The sequence below is a fragment of the Anomalospiza imberbis genome, chromosome 5, assembly GCF_031753505.1.
Source record: "Anomalospiza imberbis isolate Cuckoo-Finch-1a 21T00152 chromosome 5, ASM3175350v1, whole genome shotgun sequence".
NCBI lineage: Eukaryota > Metazoa > Chordata > Aves > Passeriformes > Viduidae > Anomalospiza > Anomalospiza imberbis.
Window position 1 is genome coordinate 13,242,982 of NC_089685.1, and position 18,304 is coordinate 13,261,285.

Consider the following 18,304-nt stretch of genomic DNA (forward strand, 5'->3'; position numbering starts at 1 on the left):
ACGGCAGCAGCTGGGGCGAGATCAGCTTTAGCTTGTCCCGAAACCTGTGTGGGGTGAGATGCCAGAACCAATTAACCTCGTGGCCAAATCCAGGGAAATTAGATTTCCTTAATTCTGATTCTCACTAAGTTGTTTGATTATCATAACGAACAACTCTCGGCAATTGTTTTTTTTTTCCTGCCAACGGCATCTTGTTGCCCGTGGTACCAGACACTACTCAGATTTGGCATAGTAGTGACCCGTCAGTGACCCAGTGCACACCGTCCCTTCTTACTTCAGCTGTGCACAGCATGGCTCAGTGCTTGACAGTGTTAGGACTGAAATTTTGTGCCATCTATTCCTTAATGCCTGGGGCCAGCTACAATCTGGGTCATATCCAAAGCTCCAGTCTAAGAGTGAGGCTTGTCTGGCTTATCTTCACATAGCAGTGGAATTCTACAGCATAGTGACTGAAAGGTAATAGGGTATGGTCATTAAATTTTGAGGCAGAACTGCCTCCCTAAGTGGCAACACAAAGAATCCATAAGGATGAAGATCCTAAAAGCAGCTACAGTCAAGGCATTATGAGAGTGAAGGGAACTAGCAGTAATTGCTGGTCTTAAGTAACTGGATCACTGAGATTTCATTTAGACAGAAAACTGAATCCGTAGGTCTGGTTAGTTCAGCTTAGGAGGGGTAGAGCTGCAGAAGCATAAAGCTAGACTGCCCAAAAAGGAGGCACTACACTGTCTAATGCTTTTTTGTCTGACTAGAGAGCCTGGTGAACAGAAAACAATAGGACCATGAAGTTTCTAAACTGCAGCTCTCATGGGCACCCCAGCTGCATTTCTAAATCAAAACATTTTCTGTGTCCCATCCTCCATCATAAAAGTACACAGAAAATAAACATTTTTAGTATAAACTGCTACCAGTAATATGCAACACTGGTCAGTTACATTTCTCCCTTAATGTAGTTGGTCTTTTAGTTCAGTGTGATAAATCAGGTAACAGAAGGCTTTATCGAAATTTTGAAGGTTTTCTGCCAAGAAAGTTTAGGTGCATGAAAATTAATAATAGCTGAATGTTAAGAAAGCAGATTATGTATTTACTCGTTATTTCCAGGCTAATTTTAACTTCCCTGGTTAAATTGTGTGTCTGCATGAATACTTGTTCCTGTGTAGCAAATGACAGAGAAGAGCAGCTGATGATGGAGAAAACAGTAAGATTTGCATTTTTTCTTTGTCAGAACAGTGATGCATTAAAGTTATCTTGTAGCTATGGTTCTAGAGCAGAAACCATACCAGGGTCCTGGTCATCTTTTCAGCACCTTGTGTGCCATTCTATTTACTTTAACAGGAGTTTTATATGTAGAACTGATTGGACAATTGCGTCTTAGATAAGTACAGGGAGCTTTGCTTACATCAACAGGATTATAAATCCACCAGATCTGGAGTCAGGAAGGAATTTCCCTCACAAGCATAATGTCAGCAACATAATCAGGGCAAGGGAACAATCTGCCAGCACACAGAGAAAGGAATTGTTCAAACCAGGTGGGTGTATAGTATGCACACAATTTCATTCAGTTCTAGTGGAAACATATTTTGGGACTGTATTTTATTGGGGTTTTGTTGTTTTCTTTCTCCCCAACCCTGCCAAGCGTCACTCAGAGGATGATCATGCAGATGATCAAAAATCACTGAGACTCTCTATATATGTATAGAGGATTACCATGTGCAATTAACTGACTGGAGAGTAAATTAAGGTCAGCAGAGGCTAAACATATTTCAGAAAATGAAAAAACAAAAACCAACAAGCCCCACCCTATTTCTCAGACTCAAGAGAATAACTCCCTGAGAACACAAATAGCAAATGAAATTTTTAAAAATTACAGGAATAATTTTATTTATGTGCTTGTTAAGAGAGAGTCTACCCTGTTTATTTGAATCCACTCATTTCAGGGAAATTTTCCATCTTTATTTAAATATACATCTTTTTCAAAAGGAAATGATGAGCCAAGAGAGAAGACAGACTAAATAGCAAAAGGCAGCATTTGCAAAATCAGTGTACAGCATAAAGGTGGACTGAGCCAGAATGTATCTGCCTGTCTCTCTCTGAACACTTTATGGGAACAGCTGTCTGTTTTGTTGCAGGGATTACCACAGAGCTCATTCACTCAGGGAAAAGGCACTCTGAGGTTCAGGTAATATGACTTATGCAGAAGGGAGGAACAACAGCAGATTTAGGTGATCTTAGCTGCAAACATCAGGAGAGAAGAAGAATTAAGTATCAAGTTATAGAATGATATTTTTGCCTGTCTATAATATAGCTTGGATCTGATACCCACAGATGTTTGCTTTGTTTCATTTTGACCTAGCTTTGAAATATTCCCTTACATATGAAGACTAACATTTCCTTTTGTACAGAATAAGAAGTTACCTAGCAGCAGTCCTGTAAACATGATACTGTCATCTATCTGAGAATAACTGAAAATACTTCCTTCAGCAGAGGGATGTTAGAAAATTTTGCCCTGCTTTCTGTACCTCTTCCTTTTAGCACTGCTTTTCCCACTTTGTAGTAGCATGGGCTCATATCTTTATTTCTGTGCTTCTCAGAAATCAGGATATGAGCCAACTTCATGCTGCTCTTGCACAGAATGGAACAAACATGAAATAACACATAAGGCAGAGGAAGGAAAAAAACCCAATAAAACGATAAGTGGTGGAAAAAGGAAAAAGAAAAATGTAGTGAAAGGAAATTCCCAATTACAGGCGAGCTCTCATTAATATGCAAGTCCAGCCTTCTCATCCTCTCGCCTTTCATTGTTGTCTCTTGTTCCTTCAGTTCCCACCCCCACTCTGAATTTCTTTAAGTATGACACACCCAAGTAGGAATGCAAACAACGAGTCTGTCCTTCTCTTGCTCATTTGAAGAATTTTCTATCTACCAAAGTGGTTTTTTCCTTCTCTAGTATGTAAACAAAGCAAAGAGGACAATTCTCAGCTTGGTTTTGAGCAACACACACAACAACAAACTTACAGATAGGAAGGATTAAGCAACAGTAACTATGTAGCTGAGTTTGTTGTAAGGTCGAGACTATTGGCTCATCAGTGCCTAAGTATAACCAGTTAACATTAATAGGAGCATTGCACAAGTTAAACAAGAAAAGTAATCTATTATCTCAGTAGCATAATGAGAAAAAATAGCAGGAAGCATGAGTTGGGATTTCCAGAAAAAACAGGAGGTCAGAAATTCCTCAGTTTAGATTCCTGGCTCATTCACTGATTCATTGTGCCCTTCCTAAAGCAAATTACATGACTCACCTGACTAATTTTCTTCATCTATAAAATGGTACAGTGCATGCCAGCTACACAGAGTTTACATTGGTAGAGAACTCTTGTTTATCAAGTTAATTTGGATTACTAATAAAAGAAGAAAGACATAAAGGACAAAGCAGACAGGTTTAACACCAATTTGACATGAAATTAAAGACTAACCTGTGCCCAGAAATAGCTGCATCAACCCAGATATGTATTGAATGTTGTTTAAAATAGGGCATGAACTGGTATGACTTAACTCAGATCTGAAACAGAATTTAAACAGACTGGCAATATTTTTATGAAAATATTTCTTCCAGTGTTGAAGCACACAGGTTTTAAGAATGACTCATTCTATCTTCCCCCATTACTTCCAGCAGGCTCCCAAACACCCCTTCAATTAAACTTCCTCCAGTTTTCTGGGTCCTTGTCTTAAATTTCCTCATTAGACTCCACTCCTGGTTCCCAGCTCTTTACCCAGCTTGCCCTTCTCATCTTGACCTGCATCATCTCCTTTTTCAAATATATTGGTTTTGTTTTTTTTTTTTTCCTGTTTCAATTGGATGTTTTTTTTCCTTCATGCTGATTAGAGGTCAGCAAGGGAAGAAAGGATCACTGAAAGATTAGCAACTGCTTTTAGTTTTCTGTTCAACCTAGACACAAGCATGTATAGCAAAAGTTTCTCAGCAGAGATGCAGTGGTGTTTTAGATTCAGTCCTACAACTTCTTTCTGATTGGCAGCTATGCAGTCTGGTCGTGCATGTGAGAGAGTCATCTGCTAAGTAAGCATGGAATATTTTCAAACTTAATTATTAAACACTCACATGTCTCCAACATGCGCAAAATGCTGTTTTATGAAGTCTCATAATTCGCCCACATTTAAGCAGATTTTCCTAAGGATTTCAATGGCACATCTTTGATATTAAGGCCTTTTTCTATGAAATTTGAGCCTCCTACTCAAAGGTAGGGATCGCCAACCAACAAGATGAGAGTCCATTAGAAATCAGATGCAGGGCTTACCCTGTTTCCCTTTCTCTTGACTTGGACTACACAAACAATAGTCACAATGAAAACAATAAGGATCAAGACATAAGCTTAAGCATAATGTAAGAGGAAGCAATGGACTCGTTTTCTCTGGAAGAATAAAGCTTCTTTTATCCCTGTAACCTGCCCTGTACTTTTACTTTATACAAGATGTTTTCACAGCCTTCAGAAAAATCAGACACCAGCTGACTAGTAGGATGATGCCATGTTATGTCAGTAGTACCCCAAACGTCCTTTCTTCACACATCCTGCAGTGTGACATCGCTACAACGCCCTCGCCAACACCCTTCTGGGAAATTAACAGCCATTACCCCACTGCTGCTCAGTGAGCACCAGTGCTCCTTTACAGACCTTCAGATTACAATGCAATCTGAAATAAACTCCTGTGGGGGGAATGGCCCATAAAGAAACACTGGCCAAACAAGTTTGTCTGGGTACATACAGTTCCAGAGCTTCATCTTGACAGCAGATTTGTCCTGTTTCATAGGAAGCAACCATTTGGCAAAGGATGGCTCAGTTACACTGGCAATGTGCATTAGCAGCTACAGTTATCAGTATACTATTGTTTGCCATTAATGCACAGAACATTGCCTCTTTTGCTTAATTAGTTTTGACTACATACTGAATCCAAGGAACTACTGGGGTAGAGGGGCATTTCTGAGAAGTGGCTGAGGATTCTTTTCATATTATAAAAAAAGCATTATTTTAAAAGTATTAATTATTTCATTACTCAGCATGGGATATTTCATTCCATATGATTAAAGTTTTACAAAGTTAACAGTAACTGGATCTTACAAAGTGAAATGTCAGCCAGCTTCATAGTCATAGGCATTACCAGCCTGGGTCATAACTGCTATGACCTAGCCATTCAGTTTCATTCTGTCTGGATAGGTCTGTAACATATCTATACCATGTAAAACAGCTACAGGAAATTTTTCAAAAGCAGAAAATCTTACAGCTAATTGTTAAAATAAAAGCAGAAATAGCTTAACTTGTTAGCCAGCCTTGTTAGCCTTCACAAAGAACACTCATGAATAAACCTTGTTATTTTCAAAGAACTGGAGAAAGACTGATTATCCACCTCTAGGCATGGGAAATTCCCTGTGCTCCTACTGTGAGAAGCATAACATCAAATCACAGTGAAAATATTATAAACAGTCAGCTATGTTCATTCAAATCACAGAGAAATAATCTACTGCAATTTGGTCTTGTGCATTGTTTCTTAGAAATTAATTCCGTTGGCTTGATTTTTTGGGTTTGATTTAATCATGTTTTACGCCCACTTTGCCATTCACTGTAGTAACACAAATGACTGTGGTAGGAAATATTCACATGCTTTTGCCATCAGAGCTGCAAACTATTATAATAAACATTAAGAATGTAAATATTGTCACCAAAGAGTATGTCTTCATTGCACTGTTTACTCAAGTCAGGCCTTTAAAATCACTACACAGTTGGAATATATGCACACAAAAAGTCTTTATTATTTACAGTAACTTTTAAGCCATGAAGATTTTTACCCTTTTTCCAGAATACTTAGTGCCTTACTAGCTGGGCTGTCCTGGTACAGATAAACCACAAAACTAAAGGATTATGTTTATTTCAGTTCCTAGTGAGGAACAAATCCAGTGTAGGACAATGATTTCTTCTTTCTTCAGATACCCGACTTCAACTTGTTTTGAAAATAAGGGGGTTTCTTTTCTTGAAACACCAGTTGCAATAGTTATATATGTCCTCCTCCTCTGTCCTAACTTATGCATTATTCTTAAGGTAAGCACAAAATTGCAGAAAACTGCAGAAAAAGCAGAATGGCAAGAATCAATTGCAAAATGGTGATAGAATGTGTATCTGATTAGTTGATGGTAGGATACATCCAAATCAACATGTTTACCAACATGCTTGGCACTATTTGCATTCAGTGGAACAATGCACTGGACCTTTTACATGGGAACAGAAGCAAGAAATGATACTGTGACCTTGATACACTCACAGCATGCCTCTTATCATTGAAAACTCAGGAGAACAGAGTGCCTTTTCTGTCTCTTCCTTTGAACTGTAGTAGAAATCCATGTGGAAATATGATGATGTTGATGGCTTGTTGTACCCAGCAATTTATCTAAGACTGTTCTGTTTATAACAACAATGGTTGGACTTGATGATCTTGAAGGTCTTTTCCAACCTAAACAATTCTAAGAGACTGATCTTTGCCTGCCCTGATCAAACTTTTGAATAAGGCTCCTTGTCCTTTCTTCTCCCCAAAATAATACATAGTTCAAGATTAAGAATTCTGTTACAAACTAAAGTACTGTATGAAATAGTACTGGGAATTAATCTGCAAATAAAAAATATGCGGAAATCTTATTTGCAGTGAAATCAATCTCAACTTCAATGGAAGTCTGCATTGCCAGCATGCTATTATCTTTTTCTCTAGAGTTAGCCTGCTCCTCGTATAAAAGAATTACATATATCCAAATAGTCTTTCATTTCATAGATTGGCTATTACTCTTTAGAATCTGGAATTGCCTAGCCAGCTGAAGAACCTGATTATGGGAAGTACGTGTTCCTTGTATATCACATGCAACCTGGTAAAAACATGGATGCTACAGCTTATTGGACATGAGGAGAAAGTGCAACTCATGAAACTGTTCTTGATTTTGTAATATGTATTCTAACATTCCTGTACTTCTCATCTCCCTTTTCAGAACTCAAGATGCACATTAGGCCCATGTCCAAGGTTTAATTGCAGCAAGTCATCCTTGAATCTTTTTTGGTATTGTTTTGTTGGGGTTTTTTTAATTGTTGTTGGATAAAGGTCCTTTTCACCAAATGTGTATCTGATTTGGCCCACAGAGAGAAGAAAGAAAAAAAAGTGTCACCCTGTAACACTTTGTATCATGCTGAGCCTTAAATTAATATTTTATGTGCTTACTGTGCTTTCATTTCATCTCTTTTTTCTGTTCAGAAACAGTTGTATCCCATGCTGCCAGTATACAGAGCCTATAGTATTTCATATTAATGCATTGTTACACAGGGACTGTGATGGTTAGGGAGGCCCTTGCTGAGGGACGGGAGCTGTCAGATAAAAGAGATGTTTACCAGTTAAGGTTTCAAACAGCAGTGCCATGAGAATATATTAATCAGCTGGAGATCTCAGACTGGAAGAGGAAACAACTTTTTCCAGTACCTGGTAGAAGACCATTTTAGTCTAGCAGGCAATTAGCCAGCCATTGAATGGAAAAAGACAGTAAACTGTAGGACAGATACAGGGAGTTCTCTCCAACAATTTCACTGACCACTGTGGTTTTCCTCATATTTCAGTCATTTGTAAGACTCATCAAGCAACAACAGAGAAAATACACAGTTGAACATTAAAAGGGTCTTGAATTATAATGCTAAGGCTAGCTAAAAATAAATCTGATTCTTATCTTTTTGGCTGGAAGGCATACTGTGAACTAAAAGAGACAAGAGACAGACACAGCAAATACAAAATTATTTCTTCACTTAACACAAGTGGGACTTAGCATGGGCACTCCCTGGAACAGTGCTTTAGTGCTAGTACTTGTGTGGCACTCACAAAATTCAGGTGTAGATAAAAAGGTAGGCACTTGGTTCTCACTAAGCATCTAATCCCAGCTTTCAGTAAGTTTAATAGATACCAGTTAAACCATGCCTAGAGAAAATCATCCATTGCATAGGTCAGTTTTCACCAACTGGAATTTATATTGGATTCTATGTGCACATACCCAACAAAGTAAGAGGAAAAAGGAGACAGAAGTTACAACTCCTGCCCTTAAGCAAAGGAACAGTCATACTACGCTGTCTGCTATCCCCCAGACTAGTTAATACCTGCACAGGTTATATTGTGGTGATGCTGTAATTCTATCCATCTTATGCAGTGGCTGTTATCAGTTCTGTTTCTGTGTGAGTCTGTCCTTTGATAATGTCATGGTGTCTATACATTTGGTTGTTTTTGAGACCTGCTCCACATCACAGTTACCACTTTACTACCTCTGCTGCAGGAATTTCTTACAGTACAGCCCTTTTTGCCCCAGTCTAAAATCTGATAAAAACTGTTCTGCCTCAAAAGCTGTCCAATGTGAATAGACATGCAGGTCTACTTTATTTTCTTTTCCAGATATTGAATGACTGCCTGCTTGATTCTTTTATGATCAGACTTACAAAAAGTGTTTATCTGTAAGAGTTTGCCACCCTGAATTATGTTTTTTCCTGTGCTCACCCTAGAGGACCACTAGAAGGTTGTGAAAGTCTCCAGTAGCTCACAGCATGCCCAGGCACAGCTGTCCCAGAAGTCTCATTTTGCATTGCTTAAATGAAATAGCTGTACAGAAATGGAGAAAGTAATGTGAAAACAGGGACTTAAACTGCTGTATGGCCCCTCATGGAAAATGGGTAAGCAGACAGACAAAAATAGAAGTTGTCTTGAAGTGTGCAAGGCCACAGAATAGTATCACACAGTGCACACACTGCAAGTGACGTTCACTCCACTAAATTGGTGGGATGGATACCAAATGACTTTAATTTATCCATTTAGCTAGGCAGATAAGACTAGACTCAGGGGACTTCAAGAACATTTCCTAATATGACTTTTTCAGGAAGAGATTGCAAGGTATAAAAGTATAAGCCATGCTTCCTCTCCTGCCCTATTTTTGTACATCAGTGGCCTTGTGTAACTCTTAACTTTTCCTCTCTCTGAGAAGAAATGCTTCAGAGTTTCATCACAGTAATTTTAGGTTTTTGTTGTCAGGAACAAACATGCCTTCCTGATTTTTTTTTTAAAAAGCCCACTGCAAACAAAGATCCAGGTGCAACTTGCATAAGCAGGTCTATGTTAGCTCTAAATGAGCTAGTCTGGGTACTACAGCAACAGCCTGTTACTGGGGACCTGTGCTTACTCTGTGCTAAATTTGTGAATTAATGAACTAGTAACCTAGAAAATTAGCAGATTGCACTGCTGAATAAATGCAAGTCAACTAGTTAAAATCAGCTTAAATTTGTTTGGAAAATCTGTAGTTACTCTACAAAGATGTACAAAGCTGAGAACTGTATCTGTGATCTTGGACCTTAAATTACACTCTGCCATGTAGCAATACATGACAGTCTGATTGGCCAGTAGACCACTGAGTTGAAATTCAGGACCCGGAATGCCCAGCTATTTCTCAGCCTTACACTGAAATGAAATCCAGCCAAGCTTGACCTTCTCCACCACCTGGTTTCATGGGTGGAATAAGAATTGGGCATGAGGCCAGCAAGCAGCAATGCTGTGCTCTGGTATGGTCTCTGATCTGGAGGAACTAAGGAGCTAGAGTTTGGTTATACTGAGCAGCACAACACTCTGCAGTTTAGGCTGGACTTGAGAAAGTTTAGACTGTTTTAGATTAATAATGTGTTGAATACTGTGTGTATAAAAACCTTTTTTTCTTTTCTAAATTCAATGACTGCTTAATCATGCTTCTCCAGCAGACAGTAAAAGAGCATAAACACTTTAGGTTATTTCTCCATTTTCCTTAAAATAATGTACCATTAATTTCCTGTTTCTTAAGAGTTATTTTGTGGAGGTTTCTAGGCTTGACCTCTGGATAATCATCCCTCGTTGTATATAGCAACATTTCACCCCATATATTTAAGCACTTAGACTTTAAACATCTCTATTTTTACTACACTCATCTTTTAAGGAAGGTTTAATTTAATTAATGAGGTCATGGTACCCTAACTCCCAACTTCTGTTTGCAATGTCCAAAAACTTTGCAAAAAAAGCTGTCTAAAAAGTATCATGTTTGTTGTCATGCTGCATTTATGTTTGTTTCCTAAGCAATACAACAGACATCTATTAATGAAGAGCAGACACTCAGTTAACCACAGACACAGTTTTTTAATCAAGTAGCATTTAATTAAATTGGAAAATCATCCTTTGTAGGGCCCAAAATGTGGAACCTAAATAGAGATATATGTCAAATTGCTCTTTGAATAAGTACTACAGCTTGCAAGACAGTCATTTTAAAATGTCAAGAAACATTAGCACCAGAACATTTGAAATGCCAGAAATTTTTAGTTAAGTTTTTAGAGTTTTCATGCTAAATAACTTATTCATCTCATAACTCATTTGACCTCTTTCTTAATTTCTTTTTTTGAAGTGGAAAATAATTTGTTTCTACTAAGTGCAAGCAATCCCATACTTTAAGTTTATTAAAACATCTACATGAAACATCCCTACAGCTATCTTAATTGGTTCTTTACTCCTGTTTTAATTTTTAGTAGGATTTCTCTTAGTATTTTTAGCATATTTTCCAAGAAAACAAGACTTGTATGAAGGGTTGGTCTCCCTCTGATATATTTAATTAATTGCCTGATTTCAAATGAAGCTGGCAGTGGGTTTGTCTGCCAGTTATTAAGTCTCAAAGTTACTGTGAGGACACTAGGGATAGCCACTACTAATGTATCTCTTGACAGCAAATGAAGGAGAACTGAGAAGCCTTCTACTCTGTTGGCAGGATTTGAATGAGTCAACCCATTCTCCTACTGTGGTCCCGGCAACAAGCTGGAAAAAGGCAAGCAGAGGGTGTACAAATGATGTACAAATGACTAGAATGATCTACAAATTACTAGAATTTCAAGGTGGGGGGAAGGCATCTGAAATATAGAAGGGAGCTGAGGGTATTGGAAGGAAGTACAGGAAGCAAAGAGAAAGGCTGGAAGAATACTTGGATGGCATCATGGTGGGAAGTTGTAATGAACACAGAATACAAATTTATTTTAAAACAACCAACACTGGTTTTACTACTCATGAAACACAGTAGTGGTTTCATAGTTCAGCACTGTCTTATTTTTGGTGAGAAAAAACTGAGCATGCCTTTATCAATATGCTGTTATTGACCATGGGGGGAGTCAAGCTACTTGCCCTTGTAATATTTGCAGTTTTTAAAAAAGTTATGAAAAATACTGAACCTAAATTCTTTTACCTTGGGTACAGCACTGTGAGCTGGTTACCTTGAGCTACCTGGAGCTGATCTAGATACCTGGAGCTAAATGCTTCTGAAAATCTGTCTGCAGTGTGTTGTAAGGCATTTTTTCTCAGTATCAGTTCAATGATAAATGCTGTGTGCTGCTAGAGGATGCAGATGCTGTTCACACACTACGTAAATGCATTTTGCAAAAATACACACTTAGGAAGGTTTTTGTAAGGGATCTCTTCTTGAATGTATCTAAGGAAGTATGTGATTGAACAGCTCTGTAGAGGGATGCTTCAAATTGCGTTAAGAAGCTTTGCTGGTTTATTAGACTGTATGGCTGTCAGCAAGAGAGAAAGCATTGGAAATACAATGTACTTGTACATGATCATTCACGTTGTAATTGCCACTCTATCCTCAGCTGTATTTCTGTAATGGGAAAAGTAACACCAAGAAAATTAGTGGAAATATTATTTGTAGACCTGCAGTGACTAACAGTGGCATGCAAACTTCATTGACCTATGAAAGGACACACTCTCTGCAGAGGAGTGTGCTGACCACAGGAAAGTCTGTACAGAAACTGCCCACACAGGGCTGCTGTGTGGTGTTACAGTGCAGCAGGAAGCACAGTGTTTCTGTGGAAGCTGTGTACCTAACTCAGCTGTCGTGATTTTCAAATGGGACTTTCATACTGCACTGGAAAGAGTTTTTCACATTTTCTTAGTTTGTAAGACAGTTCCAGACCTTATAGTAAGGAGCTGTGCAGAGCCAAATAGCTGCTGATTAATGCCTTCTGTTCTGTGCCTGGAGAATTTTATGGATTACAGGGAATAAAAGCCTAATTTGTCTCCTAAAGCATATATTGATATAAATGTGATTTTCTGCACTACCTAACTTGGGTTAATGGAGTGTTGCTTCAATGTATTGTGTTTCTGGCATGTTCTGACTGTATCCATAACGTCTCTGTGTGGCCTGAACTTCCCATTCATTACAAATTGGTGAACAGCAATAAGCAGTTCAACAAACAGGTATTTCTTAAGCTGTCAAACTCAAAGCCTGAATAACCTAAAGAAAAGTGCAATCTGACCTGCCAACTGTAAACAATAAACACTTCTAAAATGCAGAATGGCTTACAAATAAAATAAAACTGAAAAGTTAGGTTGACCTGCAACTCAGCTGTAGTTTATGAAAACATTAATAACCAAAAGCATGAAGGCAGCACCAGTGCCTGGTAACAACTCCCTGCTTTTCTCCTTTTTTCTCTTTCTGTTGCTTTCATGCACAGTGTAACACACTACAAGCATACAAAAGGAAAGGGCTGCAGGGTTCCTTGAATTGTTCTAGTCAATTCTCTTCATGTTTGACTGCTAACTCCCATGCATAGAGATTAGAGGGAGACTGGGATAAAATTTAAAGTCTATTAAGAAGTTGAAGCAGCAGCAGCAGAGAAAGAAATAAGTGTTCAATGCTCCATGCAGAAGCCTGAAAATGTGCAGTTACTCTCCTTGGTTGCCCCTTCCTTTCACCTTCTCTCTGTAAGAAATTATTCTGAAATTTTTAAGTCTGTACACACTTACACCTGAATTTGAAAAGCTAATGTCAGTTTCTAAGTTAATTTTTCCTCCAGAATCTGCATTTTTCACACTGTTTTATCTGTTCCAGCAGTAGTTTCAGAATTACTTTGGACATAATGTTAAGTGCTGCACATTTCCATTTGATTTCCTGTAGCAGCATTTATTGAGGCTAGACAGGAAAATGCCCAGACTTTCCAAATTGGAGCATCAGACTGCAATGATAGTCTGGTCATATTTTTTGTGTGTATGTGGTAGAAACAGATCCACCTTGCTTCTATTTCTACAGAATAAAGCCATCAATCCCAACTGTAACAGTGTAGAATTTTTACCTGGATCCACACCCACAGGCAGCAGGCAAATACTGGTCAACAACTGAAAGAATTACAATATATTCAGATGTTAATTTAGGTATTATTTTAATGAAAGGAGTTGAAAGCAGTATGACTGGCAGTGAACCAATTGTCAGGGAACAGAAAATAAGGAGCTGAGTTTATTAGTCAAGGCCGTCTGTCTTTCATAGCAATTCATCAAAAACATGCGTGTGTTGGAAGCCCTAGAAAGATGAAAAGGTATCTTTTCAGTCCTGGAAGAGGAGACTGTCCTTTCAAGGATACAATGGTGCTTTTCAAAAGAGCAGTGACTGTGAAACTTGTCCATCAATGGAAGGCTCCTTTCAGAGCAAATCTCACTCTACCCCTTTAGGTAGCTATTCTCTAACATTCCCGATTGACTAAAATTATTGTTGCATAAAATATCTGTAAATATTACTTCTTTGATATGAGTAAGAAACAGGGGAAAACCCAGATAAATTGCTTAAGCAACCTCTTTCTGAATGGTGTCTGTTGAACCAGGCTCCTCCCTCACCACAAGCTGAGAAGAAGAAGAAAGAAAACTCTGGACTTCAGTATTGAGGGCTTGCTTGTCTGACTTACCCCAGCTCAAACTGTGACTGGCCAACGGGACTTCAGCCAAAAACACTTCACCTCTCACCCTCTTTCCCCTGTTTTTTCTATTCCAGTTCAACACACAGTTTCCACAGAAACAGAGCAGCACAAATAGCACAGGTTTTGGGTGCCTTTCTGGAGAAGTAAATGTAAAAAACAGTCTGCATATAATGTCTCATTATGATGAAAAGCTTTATTAGATTCAGAGGTTATCTGGATACTAAAAATTATATTTCGAATTCTCTCCTTTTTAAACCTTGTGTAGTAACTCCATGGATTATCTGACAAACTGGCAGCAGAAATAGGAATCTAATACTCTATTTTATCACTTGGTTTAGGGCTTTTTCAGATTTCTTTCCTCCTTACTATTCATCAACAACATTGGCAAGTGTCTAACAGAAGGAACAGAATCAGGCAAACCACTGTACCAGCCCACTACCCAGCTTCCACTGTGCCCCACAGCCAAACTTAGTGTTATCCCTAACACTGCACTTATTTCATAGCTACAGGGTAATTTTGTGCACTGAAAAATACAGTGAAGGTGTTTGCTCTCAGAACATATCCCATGTTCCCAGCTGACCACCTAGCAGCTACCTGAGAGGATTCAGGGTTCTGCTCCCCATCCTTGCCTATAAAGGACACCTTATTTGTGTTCTCCCAGTATGGATGCACTGGCCCAGTCAATGCTCAGATAAAACAAGCTGCTGTGAAATTACACACTTAATATTACCTATTTCCTATTGGAAATCATGATTTTTTTTTTCTGTACTGCTTCTACAGAGTAGCTTGAAGTCAGTTGTGCTCTTTTTGTCAAGCAGCCAGGAGGACCCAGGGATTACTTTTGCCAGTGCTAATCAGTTTGAACAGCTCCATATGTGAATGATGAATGCCAGAGGTCTCCTTCATATATCCCAGTATCTTCAGACACCAGGAAAGTGATGGGTGATAGAAAGGTGAAGGGTTACTTGTATTCTGGATTTTATTGTCTACATGCAGAATTAGGCACATAAAGAAGGAGTACTACATTGTGGCTCTAATCTGGAAGTTAACCAAACTCAGGTACCAGGATTTTCTGTATGGATGATGAGAAATGAGATTTTAAAGTTATTCAAAGCTCTGAGTAAAAAATACCCCAGGTATTCCCACAATCCATTTCAGTTTCACATCTGTGAATCTTTGATATGAATGCTGTGACTTCTAAACAGTTTTTAGTGGCCAGATCCAGTTGCACTGAGAAAAACAGGCATTTTATCAGGAGCTTAATAGGGTACAAAATTTCACAGCAATAACAATGATCAAAGGCAGCTAAAATAATTCATGGAAAACCCAGTGTGACAGCAGGCACAGGCAAGGCAGGCAGGCATGTAAAGAGCACACTCTGCTACCCTGCAGGCCAGCATTCAAGCAGCATGAGCTGACAGGAGAGCTCATTTTCTCCCTCCACCTTTGTAGCCTTGGCTTTTCCTGCTGCGTGTGAGGCAGCAGCTTTGCTGCAAGAGAGGCTCCCACCCAGCATCACTCCCCACCCTCGCTCTTCCGCTCTTCCATGGCCCTCATCAGCCCTGTGGGCAGCTCACACTTCAGCCTCTGTCCTGTCCCAGCTGTTCCCTCCTCCTCTGCAAATACACAGGAAGGTCTTTCACCCCTTTAAGGCCTTCTGAGATAATTGTGAATAGGGGCAGAAATACATAATTATTCCTCCAGCGCAGATCCCTATTTCTTATTATGTTTGCTCTTTACCATCTTTGCAAAAGCGGAACACTGCCACTCAGATAGTTGATCTGTGGGTGATCGCATCCTGTTTTGTCTGCACTGCTGCAAAGCTTTACAGCACCCCGAGTCAATTGTCTAATGGTGAAATTAAAGTAAAAAGAGAAAACATATTTCACAGTTACCTCCCAATCCTATGCTTAAGGTTGATTTTCTGTAGTCATATGCATTCTTATTTTAAAATCACTCTGTAGAGCACACTAATTTTTTTAGATATGAATAGACCTGGTAAAAAAAAAAAACCCTCTCTGCCCTCCTTGTCTGTCTAGATAAGATGCTTCTCCTTTCTTCTGTTGCCAACTAATTGACAAAAGGATTTAGAGATGAATTTCAAAAATAATCAGCTTTTTATTTAAAAAAACAATGGGTGATGGCCTATTAAAGTGCTATAAACTTTGATAATTTGTGTTCTCAGAAAAGCTTTTTTTGTCATTATTTTGGAAATCTGTATGATTCATTTTGGACTGTTTTCAAAATTCCTCAAAGAACATTTTCACTGAACTTGCATTGTGAATAAAATTCTGTATTTTCAAAAAAATCCCTTTTTCATACATATATATTTTTAAATGAGTTATCACCCCCACTTTCTGCTTCATGCAAGGCCTCAAAATAAGCATGAAAAATGCAAACAATCTACATATGAAAAATACATTAGGCTTTTAACAGCTCTTTATTTTTAGTTCTCTGTGGTGCTATTAGTGGCAGGTAAAAATCAGGCTAGTTGAGTGCAGCTGATGCAAAGGGGTGTAAAATTACAACTTATCTGCCTGATTGTCTGTGCTCCTGGAAAGCATAAAACTGAAGAAGAGTGAGAGCAGTTATTGCTGCTCTATTTTATTAGCTTTTTCTATAGATTGGGAACATCTCAACTTTGTACCTTAAGATTTTCAACGAGCATCTTTGGAGGAGATTGACTCAACATGCATCTCACTTGCGTTCTCTTCCTAGCCAGATTTATGCTCCCATCTGCCGAGATGTGCTATCCTGATTTCCCCTCCTGGGGAGCCTGAGAGTAGGAAGACATTACTAACTTACTAGAGTTTGGTCATGTTTTTTTTCCACAAAACAAAGCTCCTTTAGGTTACATTAAACAAAATTTCTATGGGAATGTATTAATATATTGTAAGAGATTAAAATAATATTTTAATGATACCACCCAACTGATATATTAGATCATTTATAATAGAAGGGGTTTTAATTGTTAAACCAACCAGAGGAAAAAAATCAAGCTCAAGCCATATTATTATCATCTTCTTTTTATATTTTACACTATAACTGTATGTAAAAGGAGCATTTGACTAATGGAAAGAGAAAGGGGTTATGACTGCAAGCCCTTCGCCAGCTTACACTTGGAAACCATATTAAGGGTAGATCATAACAGAAGGTGATTGAGCAAGCAATCTTCAGTGATTTCTGTTGATGGTCTCTCCTTGCCAGGGTGGATCAGTTTTATCTCTGAAGCAGAACTAGCATTTCCCTCTTTCCAGCCCCGGAATCATAGGAAGGGTGACTTCGTGCATTTTGTCTGTAGATTCTCAGACACAGGCAGACAATTCTTTAATATGTCAGAGAATGCTTGTTGGTATTGAGAAAGGAGTAATAAACTTTTCTGACTATATTAGAAGACTTGGGAAACACACAGGAAAGATCTTATTAAGCTATTTACCTTGTGGTAGCACCTGCAGGTCCTTCAAAATGCTGGTTCTCCAGTGTATGAGGTACTTCATACCACTCCAAATTCTATCTCAGCTGATGGTAGTAGGTGATAGATGAACACATAGTCAACAGGTAAAACTAAGAGAAGAGTAATTATCATACCAAGCACAGTTGTAAGATACAAGCTACTTAATTACTGACAAGGATTTTGAAGACAAGGAGGTACTTAATGTAGGAATTTAGAGAAGGAAAAATAAGTATTTTAGGGAAGCTCTCCTGCACAAGATAGAAGAAGCAAGAAGTTACATGACAGAAAAAGTTGGACCAATGCATGGTACAAGTCTTGCTGAAAGTTTCCCCCAGCCAGGTATTTTCAGCAAGATGGTTTTACCTGGGAAAGGTGAAGAAACAACTTTTCAACAAACCACAGCCATAGTCAATGGCCAAATGACAGATAACTGGTCCAAATTGTTTAAATGACACATAGCTCTCTCTGTGTTGCCCCTACCACTCGGACAGCCCAGAGTTGGTGATGTCCTAGCACTGGCTTCCTCCTTTGTACTACAACTGTCAGAAGTGCCATAATCTGTCCTGTCAGTCACTAACCTCCATTGCTATTTCCAGTCCAGTGTTCACCTCTCCTCAGAGGTGCACTGACCCATTCCTGATATCCCTACTGGTATCTGGTAGGGTTATTAAATTCCAAGTGTGAAGGCTGGACAGAGGGGTAAACTAAAGCTCTGTAGAAAAGACAAAGATTTGATCCATTAGGGCTTCATAAAATAAATCTCTGCTCAGACCTAAGGAGAGCTGCATCTTTGCTCCTTCCTTTCTTCTTAGATGAGGTCTTATGACTATAAGCTAGTCATTGAGGAATTCATGCATACCTGGGATTTTTTAAATCCCAAGCAAAGTACTCCATTGTGTTACTTTCTTATTCTACCCATATACATATACGAGGTGTAAGTCTCATCACATAAGAAGACTGTGAATACAATACAACTAGAGAATAAGAAGTATGAGACACTAAATTATTAATAGCCTGGCTCACAGGAAGT

At 38.6% G+C, this 18,304-nt stretch overlaps 1 long non-coding RNA gene across 2 annotated transcripts; it reads right to left on the minus strand.

Moving 5' to 3' along the window:
* Positions 1-1,393: 1,393 nt before the first annotated feature.
* LOC137473732 (uncharacterized) lies at positions 1,394-17,694 on the minus strand. 2 transcript variants are annotated; one of them, XR_010998962.1, is made up of 4 exons: positions 17,257-17,694; positions 16,468-16,596; positions 13,809-13,955; positions 1,394-1,493 (listed from the first exon to the last, which is right to left on the minus strand). It is a non-coding gene; the product is annotated as an uncharacterized lncRNA (long non-coding RNA). The 2 variants fall into 2 exon arrangements; XR_010998963.1 differs by lacking the exon at positions 1,394-1,493 and adding an exon at positions 10,212-10,893.
* Between the last annotated feature and the right edge of the window lie 610 nt (positions 17,695-18,304).